This window comes from Hyalella azteca, unplaced genomic scaffold (assembly GCF_000764305.2).
Source record: "Hyalella azteca isolate HAZT.00-mixed unplaced genomic scaffold, Hazt_2.0.2 contig7450, whole genome shotgun sequence".
NCBI classification, from domain to species: Eukaryota; Metazoa; Arthropoda; class Malacostraca; order Amphipoda; family Hyalellidae; genus Hyalella; species Hyalella azteca.
Window position 1 is genome coordinate 32,120 of NW_025937575.1, and position 20,334 is coordinate 52,453.

At 37.6% G+C, this 20,334-nt stretch overlaps 1 protein-coding gene across 1 annotated transcript in view; it reads right to left on the reverse strand.

Moving 5' to 3' along the window:
- LOC108682588 (E3 ubiquitin-protein ligase RNF220) overlaps window positions 1-20,334 on the reverse strand; it is a 45,972-nt gene that overhangs the window by 16,142 nt on the left and 9,496 nt on the right. The gene's annotated exons all lie outside the window — the stretch shown is intronic.

Sequence of the window (20,334 nt, forward strand, 5' to 3'; positions counted from 1 at the left end):
GAAAAAAAAAAATCAGTTAAGAACTGTACAAAATTTCAAGAAACGCACGGATGAAAAAACCACAATTATAGAGACAATCAATCAGAGATCCAGACCGCTGGCTGGTACGTCATAAACAACAGCCACGTGAATTATTTTGATTATTACTTATCAAGCGATCATTTTGATTATCATTAAACATAATTTACGAACTTAAAAATAAAAATAAAATAAATAACTTCATTAGTAATGAATTATATCTATGTAAACAGATATAGAATGATGCCTCTCACACTGTAAGGGTAAATCCCTCCAGTGTAACGTGCGCAGTGTTATTAAGAACTTATACACTTACTAAATAAATGTCTGCAATAAGAAGAATTTCCCCGATTTTTTTTTCGCTGCTAGAGTTAATGAGCAAGACTGCTATTTCGCAAATTATCGCCGAATAAAAGCCGGCCCACCGTCTGCCATACATTGGCCTTGCATTATCCTGCAGTGATTCTCACTTGGGTATAGGCAGCTATAAAGTAGCGTGGAGTTCGTCACAGCAATTTAGTGCATTGTATCCTGGAGATCGTTAGGGGGATTTCCCTCAAGTATCGTGGGAGTGTTCATGTAACTTTCACTGTCCACGATTGTAGTCCTTGTTCCTGGTGAAGATTTTACAAAGCCTGGTCTCTGCCGCACGTATTTGAACTTCAAAGTATACGCTGGCCTAAAGCTGTCCCGCACTGCCTCTTCCCAACGGAAGTTCTTTGTTTTTACAACAAGCTCGTTGGAGCGAATAAGCTTTAGGACATTCTCACCCAAATGTTTTTGGTTTAACAAGGTATCGGTCTTGTCCATAGATTTTTTTGTATGAACAAAGGAGGCTAAATTCGAACCAAAGAAGTCAACCGTATCGAATTCTGCATATAATTCATATTTTAAGCGAGGCAAACAACCGTAGAATTTCTAACGTTAGTCTTTCCACGTTCTCAAAACTTTGGAAAGAACCAAAATTACCGATACGTGATGCAATATTCAGCTTCAATACATTATTATTTGATGATATAATCAGTTCGTTCTGCATTAGGATTATTTCCAATCATCGTCGGTGATAAAGTTAGTATTTTTCGTAAAAACTTGACCTAGCACTTTGAGGTTGTAATGAACCGCCGAATTATTTGTTTTGAAAAAAAAACGCTGTTACGAAAATTCCCCCAGCAAGACTGCACGAGATTGTGTTCTCTTTCTACGAAAAAACTTTGCATTTGCACCCAATTGCAACAAGTCTAAGATTAAACGGCTCTCGTAAGTGCTATGAATAAAGTAACATTTACTAAAACTCGTTTAATTTTAATATTAGGTAGCAATATGAGGAGGTGATAGCAAGCTTGAAGGGTGAAGACGACGCTATTGAAGAAGTTCCCACGAGACCAATTTAAGAGCAGAAGAAAAAGCCTGCGGAATTGTAGCGCCCAGAAAAGTTGACATTCGGAAGCCGTAGCCAACACATTCTCGATTGCCTAACTTCTTTACGGCTTGATAAATTTCAGACCTCAGTATTACCCTCCTTTTCTGCCAGCAATATGCAGAGCCGGCACTCGAGCGCTTTTTTATACCTAGCTGTTAAAAACGAGGTCTTTATACGCCCGTCAGCGAGACCTGAATACTCCACGAAAAGTTTAGGGAGATTCATGCGATGTTGTAAAAGAATTACCCTGAAATATATAGATGTCTCTCGATCCCCCACACTCTTCAGTTTACTTGACCAAAAAGTGGTTAATATTTTAACAGATGTGCTTAGATTACACCTATCACACATTTCTCGATTTAAAAAACAAGTGAAAGAATTTTCACATGTTTTAATAACATGTTAAATCCTTGCTAATCTCATGTCATACCTTCGGTATTTTTGCGCCCATTGTTGGCCATGATCAAAGAAGTCAAAACCACAAAAAGTCAAAACATGACCACAGTCAAATTAATATGCGTTTAAAAATTACTTTTTAACGACAACACTTCTAAGGAATCTAGTGCTTCCGATGTTACTCATGTACAATGAATTTTTAATTTAATTATAAATATTAAAAAATTAATTTTTTAATTTTATTTTTAAAATTGAAAAAAAATTATATTTTTCAAAATTATCAATTCTGTCAATAGATACGTGCTTTGTCTCTGACTTTTCGCAAGTGTGCAAATTTTTAGATCGATTGCACAGGTAGAAGTGTGTTAAATATCGATTATAAGTTATGTAGCAGACAAATTTGTTTAACATCAAAAAGGATATTTTTTAAATTTTCAAAATATTTATTCTGTCAATTGATTCATGCATTACCTCCAACTTTACGCAAGTTTGCAAAATTTCAGATCGATTGGAGAAGTAGAAGTGTGTTAAATATCGATTATAAGATTTGTAGCAGACAGACAAACAAACAAGAAGTGAAATTAAAGAAAAGTGTTGTAAATGAAGAAGCGCCATAATATGATTGTGTGCTTTTAACAAATTAAATTTACAGTTTAATATAAAAATATAAAAAGAAATAAGTCAAGAATTTAACATCTTGCAGAAACGCTGAAAATTTTGAATCATTATATGAAATTTAAATTTTCGCTTTCGAGAATCAGCACGCGCAAATCTGAATTGCTTTTCCTGATGAGGCAATGGGTGCAAAACGAGTAAATTAATAGATCGAAATGTTTGAGCGCCACATCTAATTATAATAAGTACTTATATTATTCGTCTGCTTGTATCGCAAGTTCACAAAGAATTTAAAAGCAAAGAAAACGCCAAGAAAATTCACCATATCGATATTGAAAACGTTTCGGAGTCCAGCTCCATCATCAGTTCGACTAAACTAAAAATGAATAAAATCACATTATAAGTCAAAATTCAAAGACAGACATAAAACCTAAACAAGACCTAACATTATATCGAAAAAAAACAGGACCTATGTTATACGAAACATAGTTACGAAACGAAATAAACAGGATCAATCTAGTCCTGTTTATTTCGATATAATGTTAGGTCTTGTTTAAGTTTTATGTCTGTCTTTGAATTTTGCCTTATAAAGTGATTTTATTCATTTTTAGTTTAGTCGAACTGATGATGGAGCTGGACTCCGAAACGTTTTCAATATCGATATGGTGAATTTTCTTGGCGTTTTCTTTACTTTTAAATTCCTTGTTAATTATAATAAATTTTAATTGTCTGCGGCCAAATAATTGTTGATAAACTATCGTTTCTCATATTGAATGATTTTTTACAAAAAAAAATAACATTTCAGATATTCTTCTATGTATTTTAAAAACCTTAATATATATAGAAGCTTCGTAAGGCGTTATTAATTAGTAGATAGAAATTCTATTCGAAAATATAGATAATACATGAAATATGTTACTGCTATCACGCGAGTATTTTTACAGAAAATATGATGGACGAATTACCCAAAGAGAAATAGGAAAACACTATAAAACGTACATTTATTTTACATGGTAAATAAATTATACTGCATTAAAAGCAGAAAAATCATCGCACAGCTCAACTGAATTCCTGATCTTTGCGTAAAAATTACGATACACGAGCCCTCTAGTTATAAGAATTAATTCTCTCTAGCCTACATTTTCCGCAGCAAATGGAAAAAACGACCCATTCGTTTTTAGAATAATCTTTCTTTTATGGTTCTACTCTTTCGTGGATCGGTATGCCTAATAAAGCTGACGTGTGAGCTCCTGAAACGCGCTCAATTCCAGCCTATACGGAAAACCTAAAAAAATTATAAACGGCCTCTTAATAGCCGACGGTCGGCCGGCTGCGATATGCCGTTGATTTCGAACAAAATTTGGTCTCGAACGCAGGCCTTGCCAATACAAGTCGCTACCTAATAACATGCGCGGCCTAACAAATTTACCTATTTAGAGTGGCTAACACGGCCTGATAAATTTACCTGTTTGGAGTGGCCTACACGGCCTGATAAATTCACCTATTAAGAGTGGCAAGGAACAGCATTGCTAATACCTGCCACATAAGTCATGGCAGGTGCTGCCACCCACAGCAGCGACACTCAAATTGACTTCTTTGTGCAGTCGCGAAAAGCGGCCAAATCCTGCTGAGTCGAGATCAAAAATAGCAGCAAGCGACGAGAAAATATCGAAATCTAATGCGGATATAATGCAAAAATGGCAAATTTTCAACTTTCACACAAATGATCATGATATCTGTATACAATTACATAACGATGCTCTGGTGCATCAAAAGCAAAAAGCATAAACTTGTAAGCCAAGAAAAAATCAGAAAAAGGAAACACGAATACAAATAAATTAAGATTTTGTTCGTGGGAAACCCGGACGTATTAACGATTGTTGAATGGTTTATACAGTTAACCTTGCGTGGTTAATAGGAGTGTAAGAAGCACAATGTAATCCATTTCCATAATTGCCACGCGGAATGCTGCGCTGGATATAAAGCCACGCAATTGATACAAAAGCGTTAAATTGGCAGATTTTTGACGCCTGTCGCGTTTCTTTTATAATAACAAGGCGGTAGCGGTGGGAGTCTTGCTACCGTACAAATAAAGTTACAACAATTTGACATCGCCTGCGAAGTCGACTTCAGCGTTAAATTCAGTCGATTGTCCGGGCAATAAGAAACACGACACATGTGAAAAATGATGCACCTTGGAAAAAGAATAGTGGTAAAGGAAAAAGTGCCAGTTTTATTTTTCATGTCGTTTGATAGAAAATAAACTGGAGTAGGATGATTCATTTGCTTAAAAAAAATTCCCAAAGTTATATAAAATGTGTGCATAATCTAAACATTTATTTTAGAACAAAAATTATTGGCACTATACGAGTCAGTTCAACATTCAAGGTGACGAATTTAGAATGTAACAGCTAGAGACTGTGTAGAAGATCATAGCCGTTTGGCGGACCTTATTCCATACGTAAGCCGATTAGAGGATTGATTATACGAACCAATTTTGTCGTATCTTTGTTCCCCATTTCCTCCGGTTGGCAGAAGTTGTGTGTAAATACGAAACGGATTAAGTTTTCCTAACTGTACTTAGGAAGCTTATTCGGTCACCTGTCCAAATACAAATTAATACATAACTAGGTTTCGTTCGTAATAAATAAACTCTCAACAACGAATAACATATCTTCGTAATTAGGCCAATCAAGAGCTAATAATTTATCATTGGCAGTAACTACAACATCGACAAATTTCTAAAAAGCCTAGAGTCGTGTTGATTTTTTCCCACCATGTTAGGGCGAGCTTGACAAATTGAAGCTCGCCACAGAAGTTTTGGGTGTATGCGGCTACAGGTTCAGGTGGGAGCCGTGACGGATGTAGTCACAGCAAAGCAAACAAAAAAACAGTTTGCATTGCTTCTGTTTTATTTTAACTACTATAAAGCTCACGATGCGCCAAATGAAAGTCTCATTATATATCTTTAACCATTTTAAATTTCAAATTAACATTATGACGACGAAAATTTTAATTTTAGCTGATTGTTTTTGACTTATGTTTACAATTTAGGTTCAAGTAAGTGCAGACAAATGAAGTCATTGATGAAAAGACAGCCCCTTTGCATCGATCTCGAGTAAACTGCATCAATAATAAATAATAACTTACTAAATAATATACTAACTAATAAATCCATGAAACAAATATTTGACAGAGGTTTTGAATCAATATTTATTATTAGGTAAGGACGTCATTTAATTTGAATAATGACTGCTGCATATTGCGAATGTTAACCTAATTTTAAATGTCCGCTGAACTGACATCGTATTTCGTCGTCTCGTCGTACGCAAAGAGTGGCAATGTTAAACATGGGCTTCAGGAAGCATGGATAAAGGGATTGAGGCAGCATTTTCGGTCGAGCAAAAAAATAAAGTACGTGATATTTTATTGAATTAGAGATTTAGTTGACGTTCAGATTATGAGAAGAAACGAAACTCATGGTAAGTGCACTGCGAATCAGTGAAATTGATGGGTATATATTTTTTCATCCTACTATATGTGCCTGTTAAAACAGCACAAATGAGATTATATTTTGTCAGAAAGAAAAAAATTGTTGAAATTGAAAATTCACGGTCCTACTTGGTTAGCGTTTTCTGGAACTAATGTAGATATAATTGATAACAAATTTTTACAAGCATATTTATCAGTTGATGTGAACAGATTTCATTTGCGGATTTTACTATAGGAGCAAGGTATCGAATGTTCAACCACACCTGAAAAATGATTGAGAAAAATTAAATTAAAAATATTTCTAACAACAAATATTATATATCAATAAATACTAATCGATGAAAATTTTTTGAATAAGTGAGCTCCGTTGAAGTAATTCTCTTCATAAATATAGGAGTATAGAGCAAGACAGCTGGTCACGGATGTTCTTTTCCACATGCACGGAGGAGAGCAGCACTAAATAAAACATGTATCTTACGACCCAAACCTTATTTTATGACCGCCGTTTGCACCTCGCTTGATGGTCGTCTCGAGATAGCAGCCAAGTGCCATCGCTGATTTCTAAGCGACATTTTTAACCACTAACCGCAAAAGACTACCGCAACACACACAGTAAGCTGCTAAAAGCAGGTAATTTAGATTTGAGAAAAGATTCGGATCTTAGTATAAAAAATTTTCGTTGATGGACTACGCAATGTCATAGAACTGCTGGTTTGATCATTTAGTCCTTGATTCTTGGAAACCAACGAGTACAGAAATTGCTGTGAATTTGGTAAAGACGAATTACCACCCATAAATATTTGTTTATTTCGTGATATGAACTTAATTTGATTAGATAGTTCTGATTTCTGATGATATTGTCACGAATGACGAGGTGGTGAAGTAAGAGTTCAAAATTAAACAAAAAATTTTGTGGGGAATGAGATTTAATTTTGGAAAACTCAAGCGGCAAAAAATAAATACAGGAGGAAAATTCTGAATAAAAATCTTCCAGTAGCAAGCAAATGATAAACGATTTTGTGGCTCAATTACTCTACAGTAATCCAATTATGCGTGGCTAAAGGTGACTAATGTAGTTTTCTTTGTCGTCAAAGACGATAAAATATCAGAAAATATTCAATGATCTGGTAATTGAAAGTAAAATCTTTCAGTGTGAAAAGGCAGAAACTTTTTTCGATATATATTTTACCTAAAAATATAAATAATATTTTGTTAGAAAAATCTTTCACAAATATTGAAAGAGGTGCTTTATTCTGGTCAAAATATCCATCAGGATAACTTCTATTATTCTGCCTTAGACATGTTCAGCATTTTTGATCCTGTCCATTCATATTATGCCGAGACTTTCAGAGGTGATATATAGGTCGTTAAATCTTCTTCAAATAATGTACTATAAAAGTGAATATTCGAGAACAAAGCAAACGTGAATGAAGACAAGAAATATATTAAATTACTACATGTATACCTATTTCAATCGCCACGTATGTGGTCAGCTCTAAAGTCATACATATAAAATTAAAGAATCATGTTAAACGGAAGTAGAAGTGAAAAACGTTGGCCTGGAAAACGTCACGTCATCTTGTTTACATGCGATCTCAGAGCTCTTGACACAGTAATTTGTTTTTCCTTCACACCTCTAGCCAAACAATGCCCGGCAGCACAGCGCTGTAATATATTTGCACCAGTGAAAGTTTGTACGCAGTACGCACCGAAATACATTTCAGAAATTCAAGTCATATCAACTCAAAACTTATATCAATTCGTTGCTAGGAATTGACAACACGATATTTAGCAAATGACAATTATGGAGGTGTTGAAAGTAATTTCTAAGAATGTAAATATTATCAAACTTCAGTCCTCAGCTATTAAAATATTTCGTGAAATATTCATGGAGTAAAAATTGTGTGGACATTTACAGAGTTACTCGCCAGTCGACATATATGATTTCTTCTGCTTGGTTCTTTCGGTACACACTGAACCCTTATTGGAAATACTAGGCGAATAATTGTCAGAGACCGTTCAAGAGGCGTGGAATGGCCGTCGAAGATACGGCCAATATCTTGAGCGAGGTTGGACTCGCCTCTTGAAACACGATCAGCTTACCTCTAGAAGCCTTATATCGACGGTCTGGATTAACAGCGGGTGTAATTGAAAGCTAATTTAGAAGCGATTGTGAAGGAGCTAAACTGTCGTGTGCGGCTCGCTGGACGATGTGGGTAGACTTTTCCCAATTACGAGTAACGAAAGAACTGTCGGCTTGTGCTCGTCGGTAATCTAGAACGCAGTGATAGCTAAGCTGGAGGCTTTTGAAATAAGTTGACATGCTTGTTGGCCGCCAACAATGAACACTCGAGGCTTAAAACAACAACTTCAACAACAACGGATTTGTCGTCACTCGCGAACCTATGGGAGAACAGAGTGTGTCTCCATATGCTAGTCACGCCAAACTCATAATATTATGTATGTAATGTGTGATTATGAAATACGTTTAATTGGCGATATTAAATAATATGTAAAATAACTGAATAACATAAAAAACAAAGAGGTGAATATGTGATGGACGCTTAAATGGTCTACTCATGTGCTGTGAAGGGTTATTTATGTGCTGTGAAGGGTTACTCATGTGCTGTGAAGGGTTACTCATGTGATCCGAAGGGTTACTCATGTGCTGTGAAGGGTTACTCATGCACCTGTCTCTTATACACATCTAGATGTGTATAAGAGACAGGGATATGGATGAATATCAGGATATTTACATTTAATATGGGGTTTAATTAAAATATAATATAACTAAATAAATATATATATAAAAATATATATAACTAAACAAATTTACGACTCGTCAGTAATATGTGGTTTTAATATGCTCGATTAAATTTGATTATCACACAATGTAACTTAAAAATTTTTCAATCAAATAAGAACGGACGCGCACTCGCTGCCTGATATTTACAAATGGATATAAATGCTACAAACACATTAATCTAATTTATTAAAACTAGTGTATTGGTATTATTTGAATACTACTAGCATAATAACTTCAACAATACTGTTTCAATACTCGTTAAATACCAATGAAACCAATGTCATCCGTCGTTGCAGTTCAGCTGTGTATCATTAACAATAAATACTCAAACTCTAAATTATAATCAACAATAAATACTCAAACTCTAAATAGAAAACAAGAAACAATATACAACCTTGAAAAGANGTATGATGGTGTCCAAAATAGTTCCATTTAAAAGCATAAAATTTCAGTTTGTGATAATTATAGGCTAATTCTTATTGCCTTATTAAGATCTGTGCAATCTATACCCCTGTCTCTTATACACATCTAGATGTGTATAAGAGACATGCATGAGGCCTGCATGAGGCCAGCATGAGGCCAGCATGACAGTAAAACTCATGGTTGCAACCCAGCCTTGTGGTGACGGCGTCAAATTGCCGTTTTTCTCACCGCGTCTGCCCGGCAGCTCACTCTTTACTTCGGTTCTGTATAAACCGGTCCAGCGGCCAAGATACTTAATAAATATAATTTTCTATGTAAATATAATATTTATTGTTAAATATATACAAAAAGTGTTCGGGAATAAATAAGGAAAAGATCTAACTCGTCATGTGAACGTTAACTTGGTTAACCAGTATTCCATTTTGTTTGCAAAAAGAGGAACAGACAAACGTTATTCTGAATAGCGGATGAGAGAATGAATAAATATAAACGGACGAAACAAGCCCAGTAAGGCACAAATAAAAACAGTATGACAAGCTAATGCGAGAAATGTCGAAAATAGCATTGGACAGGCGGGACAGAACACTGACAGAGATGTCGCAAGGGGCGCCATTACTGTCACATCAAACTCTGTCTGCGTGAACCGTTACACAAAATCACTGTCATGTCGCATCACACTCTTGGCTTCACACTCATAGACGGGTGATGGGCCCTTGACGGACACGACAGTGTCCCAGGACTCACTCTAGTTCGCTTCAACGCCCTCGAAGAGTAGATTGATTTCAGCTCTACCCGGTTATTACAAAATCTATGTATTAAATTTTGGTGTTGTGCCATAGATATTCATCATAAGGAGTGAAACATTTTAATTTAATAGAATAATGAAGCATGCTTCAATACTTGTACAGTCGTGTACGGTAACGGTATTCTAGTTAATTTTTCTATTTTTATCAGCACTTGCTACAATATGATGGAATTTTCTATTTACGTTACATAGATGATTAATACTCAACTAATAATATCTTCTCATTGTAAAACGTGCACTGAAAAGTAGCTATCATTATCAAATACATCATTATTTATAACAAGTGTTATTAAATATTACCTAATTCTTCATTACAATGCTGAGTTGCGGGAGCTAAATAGCAGCAAGTCAGGTATCTATGCTACATTACTCACACTCCACTAGCTTCTTCACTCATGTGTTCATGCAGAGCTCGTCAAGCCACCCGCTCTTTGTTTGGCATCGCGACCCCCGCGTGCAGAAATACATCGAAGTCGCTGGTGATTGTTCATCCATCACAGCAAAAGCACTGGACCAGAGACTGCCATGACATCCAGCAATGCTCGATGCCATGTCTACATGCTTGATGCTATGAATAAATGGTTCAGGCGATGCTTAAATGCTTGATGCTGTGCATAAATGGTTCAGGCGATGCCTAAATGCTTGATGCGATGAATAAATGGTTCAGGCGATGCATAAATGCTTGATGCGATGCCTAGATGCTTTATGCGATGCATAAATGCTTGGTGCGATACCTAAATGCTCTATACGATGTAAAAATTCTTGATAAGATAATTGCTTGATGTGATGCATAAATGCTTGCTGCGATGTGCAAAAGACCAAGTGAGTTTAATTCATGATCAAGGTATGTGAATATTGATTTAAACCCAGAAAAAACCATAGAAAAGTATAAGAAAAAAAAACATTATAAAGGAAATAGAATTAAACTGATAGATCGCGCGCGTGCATCTGAAATGTATGAAGTAAATAACGTAAACTATCCGGTTGTGGTCGATACCAATTAAGTAAACAAAATTATCAAGAAATCAAGTATCACTGATGATTCCCCAGTTTGCTGAGTTGCTCTATCAGGCAGACGTTGATAGGGCGAAACTCTAGCCTAGGAAGTTCTATGCTAATACAGTGAAAGCTCAACGAAACAACACGAGCTTGTTAAGCAGTGTTGTTTGCACGTCCATTACGATCTGTTGTGACTGCTGAGTAGTGAACACGGGACGAGTCTTGAGTCAAGGGTTGAGTTCACTCATCGAGGTGAGTATACGCAAAAGTACTCATTTACGTCCATTGATTAGAATCATCACGTTTTGTATGACGAGTTTGACACGAAATTGTCAATCTAATGATGAGGTTAACGCGCAGTGTCGAGACACATCCATAAACTCAGTACAATTTTGGGGGGTATCGTGTGAAAAGTATTACAAATAATCATTTTTCAACCCTGCGCACTTTAAACGAGAATTTTTTTTAATTTGATCAAATATAGGTGACGAGCAGGATAATCGATAAACTTGATAGTTGATTTGCATTTGTTAGTAGGATAAAGAAATTGAATATTGGTCATTAATTAATACCTACCCGGATATATATAGCGCATTTTCTGAAATAATCTGGAGAAGAAGAAATGTATCAATTCAAAATATTCAGTTATATATTATGAAATAATGTCGGAGGTTTGAAATGAAGTTCAAATTTTTACTCCGTGTCTCGCTGCAATTCAGAAGAACAGCTACGAGGCGTACACGTAAAGACGACAAAAGATCAGACGCAGAAATGTTTAAAACGTAAACTGTCTTCTAAATAAATTCATTATCAACTGAAAATTTTGTCACGATTTTAGGTTTCAATTAAATAAAATATTTCACTGACTAGCGGGTCATATTTATGCCTTTGCGTTACTGCAAATTTGCTTATTTGATTACAGACGAATTTAAACGATAGCTTCCTGCGCTTCGGTTGCAATTGAGAGCCTCGAGCAAGACGAACGTTCGGGCGATGAGTGAGTGCAGCTTTCAACACTGCCGAGCGTGAGTGACATGAACGATTGATGCACGCAAGGCGATTCTTAAACACTTAAACCCGAGTAAATGTCGGGGAAAAAGTGAAGACGTAGCAAATCTTGAGAATTGGTTCACTTACACTCTTAAAAGGACGATAAATGCAATTGTTGAGGGAGTCGAATTCGAAATACGAGGTTGGACTTTAAGTTACATATATAATCCAAACCTACTTTTTGGGCTGAGTTAGCCGTTTTAAAATATACTGAGATTCAAATCTTAAAAAAGTATGATGGTGTCCAAAATAGTTCCATTTAAAAGCATAAAATTTCAGTTTGTGATAATTATAGGCTAATTCTTATTGCCTTATTAAGATCTGTGCAATCTATACCCTTACCAAATATAGCTCGGCAATTTAGATCAGTCAGCTAACGTACGCAAATTATTGTATAGAATACAAATAAATATGTGACTTGGAATATCTGATACTACTGAATAATAATATTGCAACTAGTATTTTAAACATTGCCTGAATATTTCTATCTCAGAGATAAACAAGAAACGACACGCAGGCAAACGGTTCCTACTACACGGTATTTGGTCACTATCGGTTAAGACCAATAATACCGTAATAACTCATAACAAGATGAAAGACCTGGGTCACCACGAACCAAGATCAAGTGCCTTCCTAGCCGCAGATTATGCAGATCCGCGTCTATGGAGACAAACCTCAGGATCATCGTTTGATCCTTTCCGGATCACCGCAGGCGCGGACCCGATCATTGGCAATCTGCAAAAGACCGGCGGACAGCTGCGACAAGAGGGCGACCCTCAGGCGAATTACGACCTGATCACAGGCGGCCGAGCGTGGACCGTGGAAAAACCACCGATTATCAACCGACAATGATGAAAGAAGGTAATTCTAGAACAATAAAGCTTTACGCTGACAGTCGAATGCGGTCAGCTATACTTTCATTATATTAAAAAGTATATCAACGAAAACTCCGTTGACTAAACATACGTAAGCAACTTAGAAATATTTATCAGATTTTACGAATTTAGTGATCCGTGTTAAAACTCAATCAATTAGACTCTAGTGGACTTTAAACCACACGAATACCTCAGATTGAATTATTTACTGATGTTTCAGCTTCAACATATAATCCTAGCGCAGCGGAGTGAGCTGAAACAGCTAAATCCTGTTCCCTAATTGATGTCACTCTTTTCAAGCAATAGCGTCAGCAATTCGTACACGGAAGCTTCTGTACTAATAAGGCACAACATTCTCGTGCTTTAAACACAAACACAGTATTTTTTACCAACATGCTCTCTGCCGTAAAGTGACGGCATTAAAACAAACTGGACCGAAGTCATGGGTTTAACTCAGTTTCCCTGCAGCAGCGTCGTCGGTGTCGCGGGGTTGGTGCTGCGGGATTGCCGGGATTAGGTCGGTCGTCCGATGATGCACGGCCGCAAGCCAGCAAATCCCGACCGGAGATTATTGGCAGATGAGATTGCGTGGCCCCTTGCGGCTCCTGAGACCTGCGACATTCTCGAGCAGACGAGCGTCAGGAGAATACTGGTCTTTCTTGCTAGTCTCCTTCACAATTGGCCACGTTCTTGCAAGTGACCGCGTTGCCAGAACGATCACAAATGCTGCTGCATTGAGGAAACTGCACCCGATGATCATGGCTGCTATTATGGACTTTTGCACTCGATAGTTTGTAACCTACTGCGGAGAATAAATAAATTTTTAAAGCAAAAAGCCGTCATATGACTGTGATAAATTATCAGGCAACTGCGATAAATTGTCATTGTACAAATTTTTCATGTTACTGCAACAAAATGGCTACGGAACAAATGACCGACAACAAATCGCTGCGCAACTGCAAAAATGTTCCAAACGACTGCTAGAAATTACTGTGTAACTGCTAGAATTAACCCAAACAGCCCTATGCGAAATTACTTTACAATTGCACAAAATTGATACTCCACTGCGAGAAATCACAAATTTTTGCAGCAATTATTTAGGCTTGTGGCGCAAAAGTTTATTCCTTTAATAGTAAATACAAATTACAAGTTTCAAGACATACAGGTGCCTCTACCATTCGAATATACAACCCTACTAGGGACACTGCAACAGCAGCTGATTTAGCCTTCCCCTTCTTGTCATTCATGTTGTGTTTGGAGAAGAATGACGAGGACCGTGTCGGAGTGTTGGCCGCTTCAATGAGGGGGAACGTAGGATCTATCTGGACGAGATCAGCCGCTATTACGCTCGCAATTGCTTGCCTTGTCGCGACAACAGTTCCGTAACTGACACTAGAGTGACGCACTGCACTCGATGCTCCAGACAAGTTATAGAACAAGCTTTCAGCTGCGCGTGAGGACAATCGTAGATAGCATGCAGAGTGGCTGCAGCAAGAGCGCGAAATCATACGGAAGCCATAGCTCGGAAGTCATGACTTGTGTTCAACAGGCCAGTCATTCTCCGCTGTTCAATTTCTCTGCTCCAGACAAGTTATAGAACAAGCTTTCAGCTGCGCGTGAGGACAATCGTAGATAGCATGCAGAGTGGCTGCAGCGAGAGCGCGAAATCATACGGAAGCCATAGCTCGGAAGTCATGACTTGTGTTCAACAGGCCAGTCATTCTCCGCTGTTCAATTTCTCAAAATAAGGCAAGTAAAAAATTGTTTACTTATCGGCTTAAAATACTGTGATGCAAAAAATACAAAAGGTTCATTATTTATTTTCATTTCATTTGAGTTGCGTTGGATATTGTCTATAGAGTCTTCTGTAACATCAACGGCAAGATTAAAACATGAAATAAATCAGTATAAAACGGATTAGATTAATAACCCGCAATGAGTACTGTTATATTCATCCGACAAAATTTCAAGTCGTTTTTAGATTAAAAATGCAACTGAATTTTAGTGCTGTAACAGTTCTCGCTTTGCAAAGTTTAAGCATAAACTTTATCCCGATAAAATCAACGTGTTCCAGTTGTGGTGTCGACATCCTGGGGCGTGAGCAGCTGTGCAACATCTGAGAATCGCTCGTTTGTCAGAGAGGGAACAAGGGACCAATTGTCTCGGGATGATCCCTAACACAAGTATTGGTGTCGCGCTAACCGTGACACATGCGGCTCTGCAGCTCCCTAGTCCCGCGAGTTATCTTCCTCAGCTCCCGATCCCATAAATCCCCCCTCCCCCGCTGCAGAACCCAGTCACAACAAACGCCCGCATCCTGATGTCTGTAAGTTCAGGTTATTAATTCCCTTACATAGTTCTATCAAAAACGTTTAATCCCTGCATTTTAGTTTCTTCTAATTGTGTCCATAAAACCCCCTTGCATGGTCATGACTAAAACTCTCATATTCAATCTGGTGTAAATACGATTTTATTCTGTCAGAAACGTTCTTCTTAACTTCTTTTGCCATGAATTACATGCAAAAATCCTCCCTCAGAGTACGTACTGGCAAATAACATCCCACTCAAATCCGAGCGTTCAAATAAACAAGTATTAAATACAGAAGAATGACCATATCACTCTATTTCGAATTGCAGAATAAAAGTAAATTTTTTCAAAAATAAATTAGGTTTTCTCTAACTCATGATTTAAATACTAGTTTTAGTGTGAAATTCTGATTTATTTCCCAATATAAATTAATTTCCTAGAAAATATTCCCCAGCACTGCAAGATTATCGTTGATCGTCGGCAGCAAAGTCCCAGAGTTGACGTCAGACACGAGAGCGCGCGGCGCATCAAGTCGGAGGTTGTGAACCGCGGTCCGCTCGAGGAAGCCGAAAAATTCAAGTGGTTCAATTTTTTACGAAACGAAACTTTAGTGTATTGACGCTAAAATAGTGTTATCTCAGGTATGGACGGAGTGTTTTTGTTAAAAAAATGTTTGGTGTGTGCGGGCCGGAATCACCAGATCGTCAATCAATATGATCGAGTTAGGGATATTATAATTTTGATCACTCTTGTAAAATTAGACAAATAAACTCTTTACAAGAATGTCCTCAAATCAACTATTTGCAGCTATTACACTTAACTACCAGTCTCACGCTTCGTTACAATTATCCGTCAGTGCACACCTCAATTTAAAAAGAAATATTAATTTCCGCTATATGAGAATTTCTCGTGTCAATCTATCATTTTTCCACTCAAACGACGAATTGTTCCCCCCAAACTATGCCTTACTGCCTAATAAAATTTGTTTCCCAGCCTGCACGCACTGGTGCCTTCAATTTATAACTCCGCTTCCAAACAGCTTTGCTTCTTTCCTCCAATTCAAGCTTTCCCATTAAACCAAATTTCCCCCTCCCTTTCCAAACACCTCTTCATCCCTATAATTTATCTGCTCACATCCCCCTTCACCCCTCGAGTGCTGGATGGGCCGCTCTCCGCATCCCTTCCATCCCCTGACAGCAATCAAATCGTCGCGCGTCGAGTATTCCGCTCACGTGCCACGCTCATGTCTCGCCGAGATGTTTACAGCGCAAAATTAAATGCAGTCACTTTAGCAGAGCTCGAGTTTTATGGCACGGAGATCAGCAAGGTGTGAGAGAACTTAAGTAATTTTTGACTGCCTAGCTGCCCTCGAAGCATTTTCCTCTTCATATTTGAAACGAGCAGGCGGCTTCCGTGGAGTTCAGGCGACGGTTGGAGATGGTACAAATTAAGAGAAATTTGTTTTGATGTGCCAAGGCTCTTTTCCCCGTAGGGTTATTATAGGCCTCAGGGAACTTCCGTAGAGTTTCTCATTCCGAGAACCATTTTAAATAACTCATTGCTGATTGAGTGACTCGATTTAATATCGTGGCTTAACTCTCGTTCATTGAATTTATTGACAATTTAGGTAGGTTTGACAGAGTCTATGTGCTGAGAGTATTTACTTTTTAACATAATAAGCACTTTTAAATTCTAATTATTCATGTTAAATCAACAAATAGATCAGGATTACACAATTGGAAGCAAGACAAAAAAGCGTGAGCGTAAATTTCTGACGAGACGCCGCTGGGAGCCGCGTTCGATAAAAGATTTAGGAACGACGGAACGAAAACATTCTTGGCAAGTGCCGATTTTTCAAGGAATTCGAGACAAAATGAGTAAAGGGAACTCCTAAAAATGGCGATCGTTACCGTAACCCTTGTAAAAGTCAGTGCAAACTCTGAATAATAAATGCGAACCTGGAGCAACAACGAGCAGCTTAAGAGTTAACTGTACGCTTTCATTGCTCATGACGAAAAAATGCAGCAGTTCTTTATTGCTGTCTGACATTGATCACTAGACAGTTTCGTTTTTTTACATCACATTGAACGGTGGGTCGCGCCACGGTATTTAAAACACATCATCACATTTGAGCCTCACGTGAATTGCGTGTAAGGGAAATTTTAATTGGAAAAGGAAACTATTTTTCCGGTCTAAAAACCAAAACATTTCAAGTAAAATAAATAAAACGTGTAATAATAATAGATCGCTACTTCAGCAAATAACGACGGATTCCTGAGTTGAAAATATTAAAGACCGTAAGTCCTCTCCAAAGATGCCAGATGCGATCTTGAGGCTTGGCTGAATACAGCTCAAAATTAAATAAATTTATTATATAGCATAATTTTTAAAATGAACTCTTTAAAGTTTCACAGGAGTTTGGCGGTAGGAGTTTAGGTTTGTATTCTGTCGTGAGCGTAACTGGCATGCAGAGCACGGCTCAAGCTGATGAGCAGAAGGGCGTTGCAGTGAGGGGAGTTGCAGTGAGGGGAGCTGCAGCGGCGCCCCTTATGACAAATGGGTGCCCTTACGTGATGCTAACTGGCCCATTATTGCACTGGACAGCTGCTTACTGTCTGCTTATTGCGCCACAGCTGAGCTACACCAGCGGCAGCGTCTTGGCTGGAATTAGAGCGGTGTTGGACTGTGAACTGAGCTGATAGCGAGAGGTGCATAGTAGCGCAAGCGGTAGCACCGGTCCGGCTAATTTTTATATGTAATTATAATTGCAAAGCATTACAGATCACTCAAATTGCTGAGCGAAAGAAAAAATCAGTGAATGTGCGAGATCCCATTTAGGACCGATTTTATATCAGAATGAGAGCAATCATCTCGACAATTTTATACGGAACTCAAAGTACGGACGAATGTTTCGTTCATTTTTATAACACGCATCAAATTCCGGAAATATCCACATCCTATCCAATACGAAGCTCAAGCAAAGAGTGTAATATTATTTTCTGAATTTTGAATGCACATCAAGAGCTCACCACACTCCAGTCTGGTCTTATGAAAGCCACGGAATATTTGGCAGAAAATGTCAGGAGCTTCTGAGTAAAAGGAAGCCATGGAGCGACTTGAAGTTCACATCACCTCGTCACAACCTGAAGCCCACAAACCTTTCATCTGAACCGTATAATAAACTCAGCATTGCGTCTGCTGACGTTGCAAGGCTTCGTAATCATTGCGGATAAAAAATTTTCAGCGTTGTGTTATAGAGCGAAAAATGAACACAAAATATTTGATTTTGGAATGAATAACGGATATAGTTCTCATCCTTTGGCTCGTACACCGCAACCTAAGGCAAAAACGATGGATTTGGACAACACAACTTCGTATTAAAATCAAATGATACAAATTTTCTGATTTCATTTATTTAAAATCTCCTAATATTTCCTAAGAATACCTAATTCTCAACAAATCGCAAGCCTGTGAAAATGATTAATTTCAAATTTTCTGCCGCGCGTTCTAGACAACGGCAAACAAATATCTATTAACATGCAATTTAATAAAAAAATACTTTGTTTAATAATGAAAAATCAACCTAGGCTTTACAGGAGTGAAGGTGTCGTGTCAGAGTGCATGTGGTTGGAGTGTCAGCTATCGAGGTTTGAGACACTTCGAGACACTTCGAGACACACCAAGTAGTCTTTGATGGCGAACACTTGAAACTGACCTGAACTTCAGGAACTCTGAGTTTACTTGCTCGTAACTAAGTTTTGAACGTCGTTCTGATTCTCAAAATTCAAACTTTTGGACCAATAATAATTTTTCAATTATTTTTTCAAAATTTTATAAATTTTCAATTAATTATATTTCCTCGAATGAAATTTATTTAAAAATAAACTTTAGATCTAGTATCACATTAGATCGCTCTATGACATTTAAAAACCACTTGAAGAAAGCCAAAACTTTTCAGTGTGATTTTATGCACTTTATATAAACTTGGCCACAACGCTTCCGACAGCAACACTCGGTTTAATATCTTTATATCCGAATAGAATCTTCGGCAATTACTGTATCAGCCGACAAAGGGCCAAGTAACTAACAGAAGCGAGTATAGCTTGAAGAATTTCACGCAATTGAAAATGTTGTGCTTCTCCACACAGCTGAGCTGCCCAAACAGAGAGCTAGCAGAGATCGTTAGTAAAACTCTACTGCTAGCCGAGAAGGAAAAGCGCCATATCAATGCCACTATAGAATAGAAATGTCAGCACTGAAGGCCTGTTGCCGATTCGTGTGCTTTTCGTGACTTGATTCACAAGGAATCCGGCCTTTAGAACCCGATCTTTCCATAACTGACGAATTGATTGAATTGATTGCTGCTGGACTTACTGCAAGGCTCGTAAGGTGCTAGGCATTTGTAGAGTGGACATATGTTCATGGATAGCATTCGTCTAGGCTGTTCTTGAAGGCATTCTTACTCGGAACGTCAATGATGCTATCAGGGATGCATCTTTCAATTGCTTTATTCGCATTATTCAAAGCATTACTTTTAATGTGCCAAGTACTAAGCTTGGACGGAAAAAATTCTCAATGTGGACTGCTATAAGTAAAGGTTGTAGTGTAAAAGAACTTCCCTATATCGCTTCGGGATGTCAATAAGCATTCAGATTGTAAAATGAAAGCACACTTCCTTGAGCAAACCGGTTAGGTTAATTTATCAAAACACAGATACGGCGCCAATTACATGCTTAACGGGCAAGAAAACGATGCGCGCAAGTTGGAATAAAATTATCAATTGTCGCTTTGAACTGCTTTATCGTTCGCACGTTATATATTCTTACCTTCACGTGATCAGTATGTATGAGTGCTGGCTAGAGGTTATTGCGTTAATTCTGCAACCGGACAATCTTTTGATACTCAATGAGATCGTTATCCCATAAATTCATATCGTTGTAAGGTCATTTAATAAAGAAGTACGTTGAATATACTGAAAACGCTTTACAGTACACAAATACCCTTGTTAATGAATTACCGAATTATGAATCGACAGTATAAACCGTTTTCAAAGTCAATTTATCATCATGACCGGTTTGCGTTACACATTAAAAAATTAACCGCAGTTCCGAAAATCAATAAAAAACT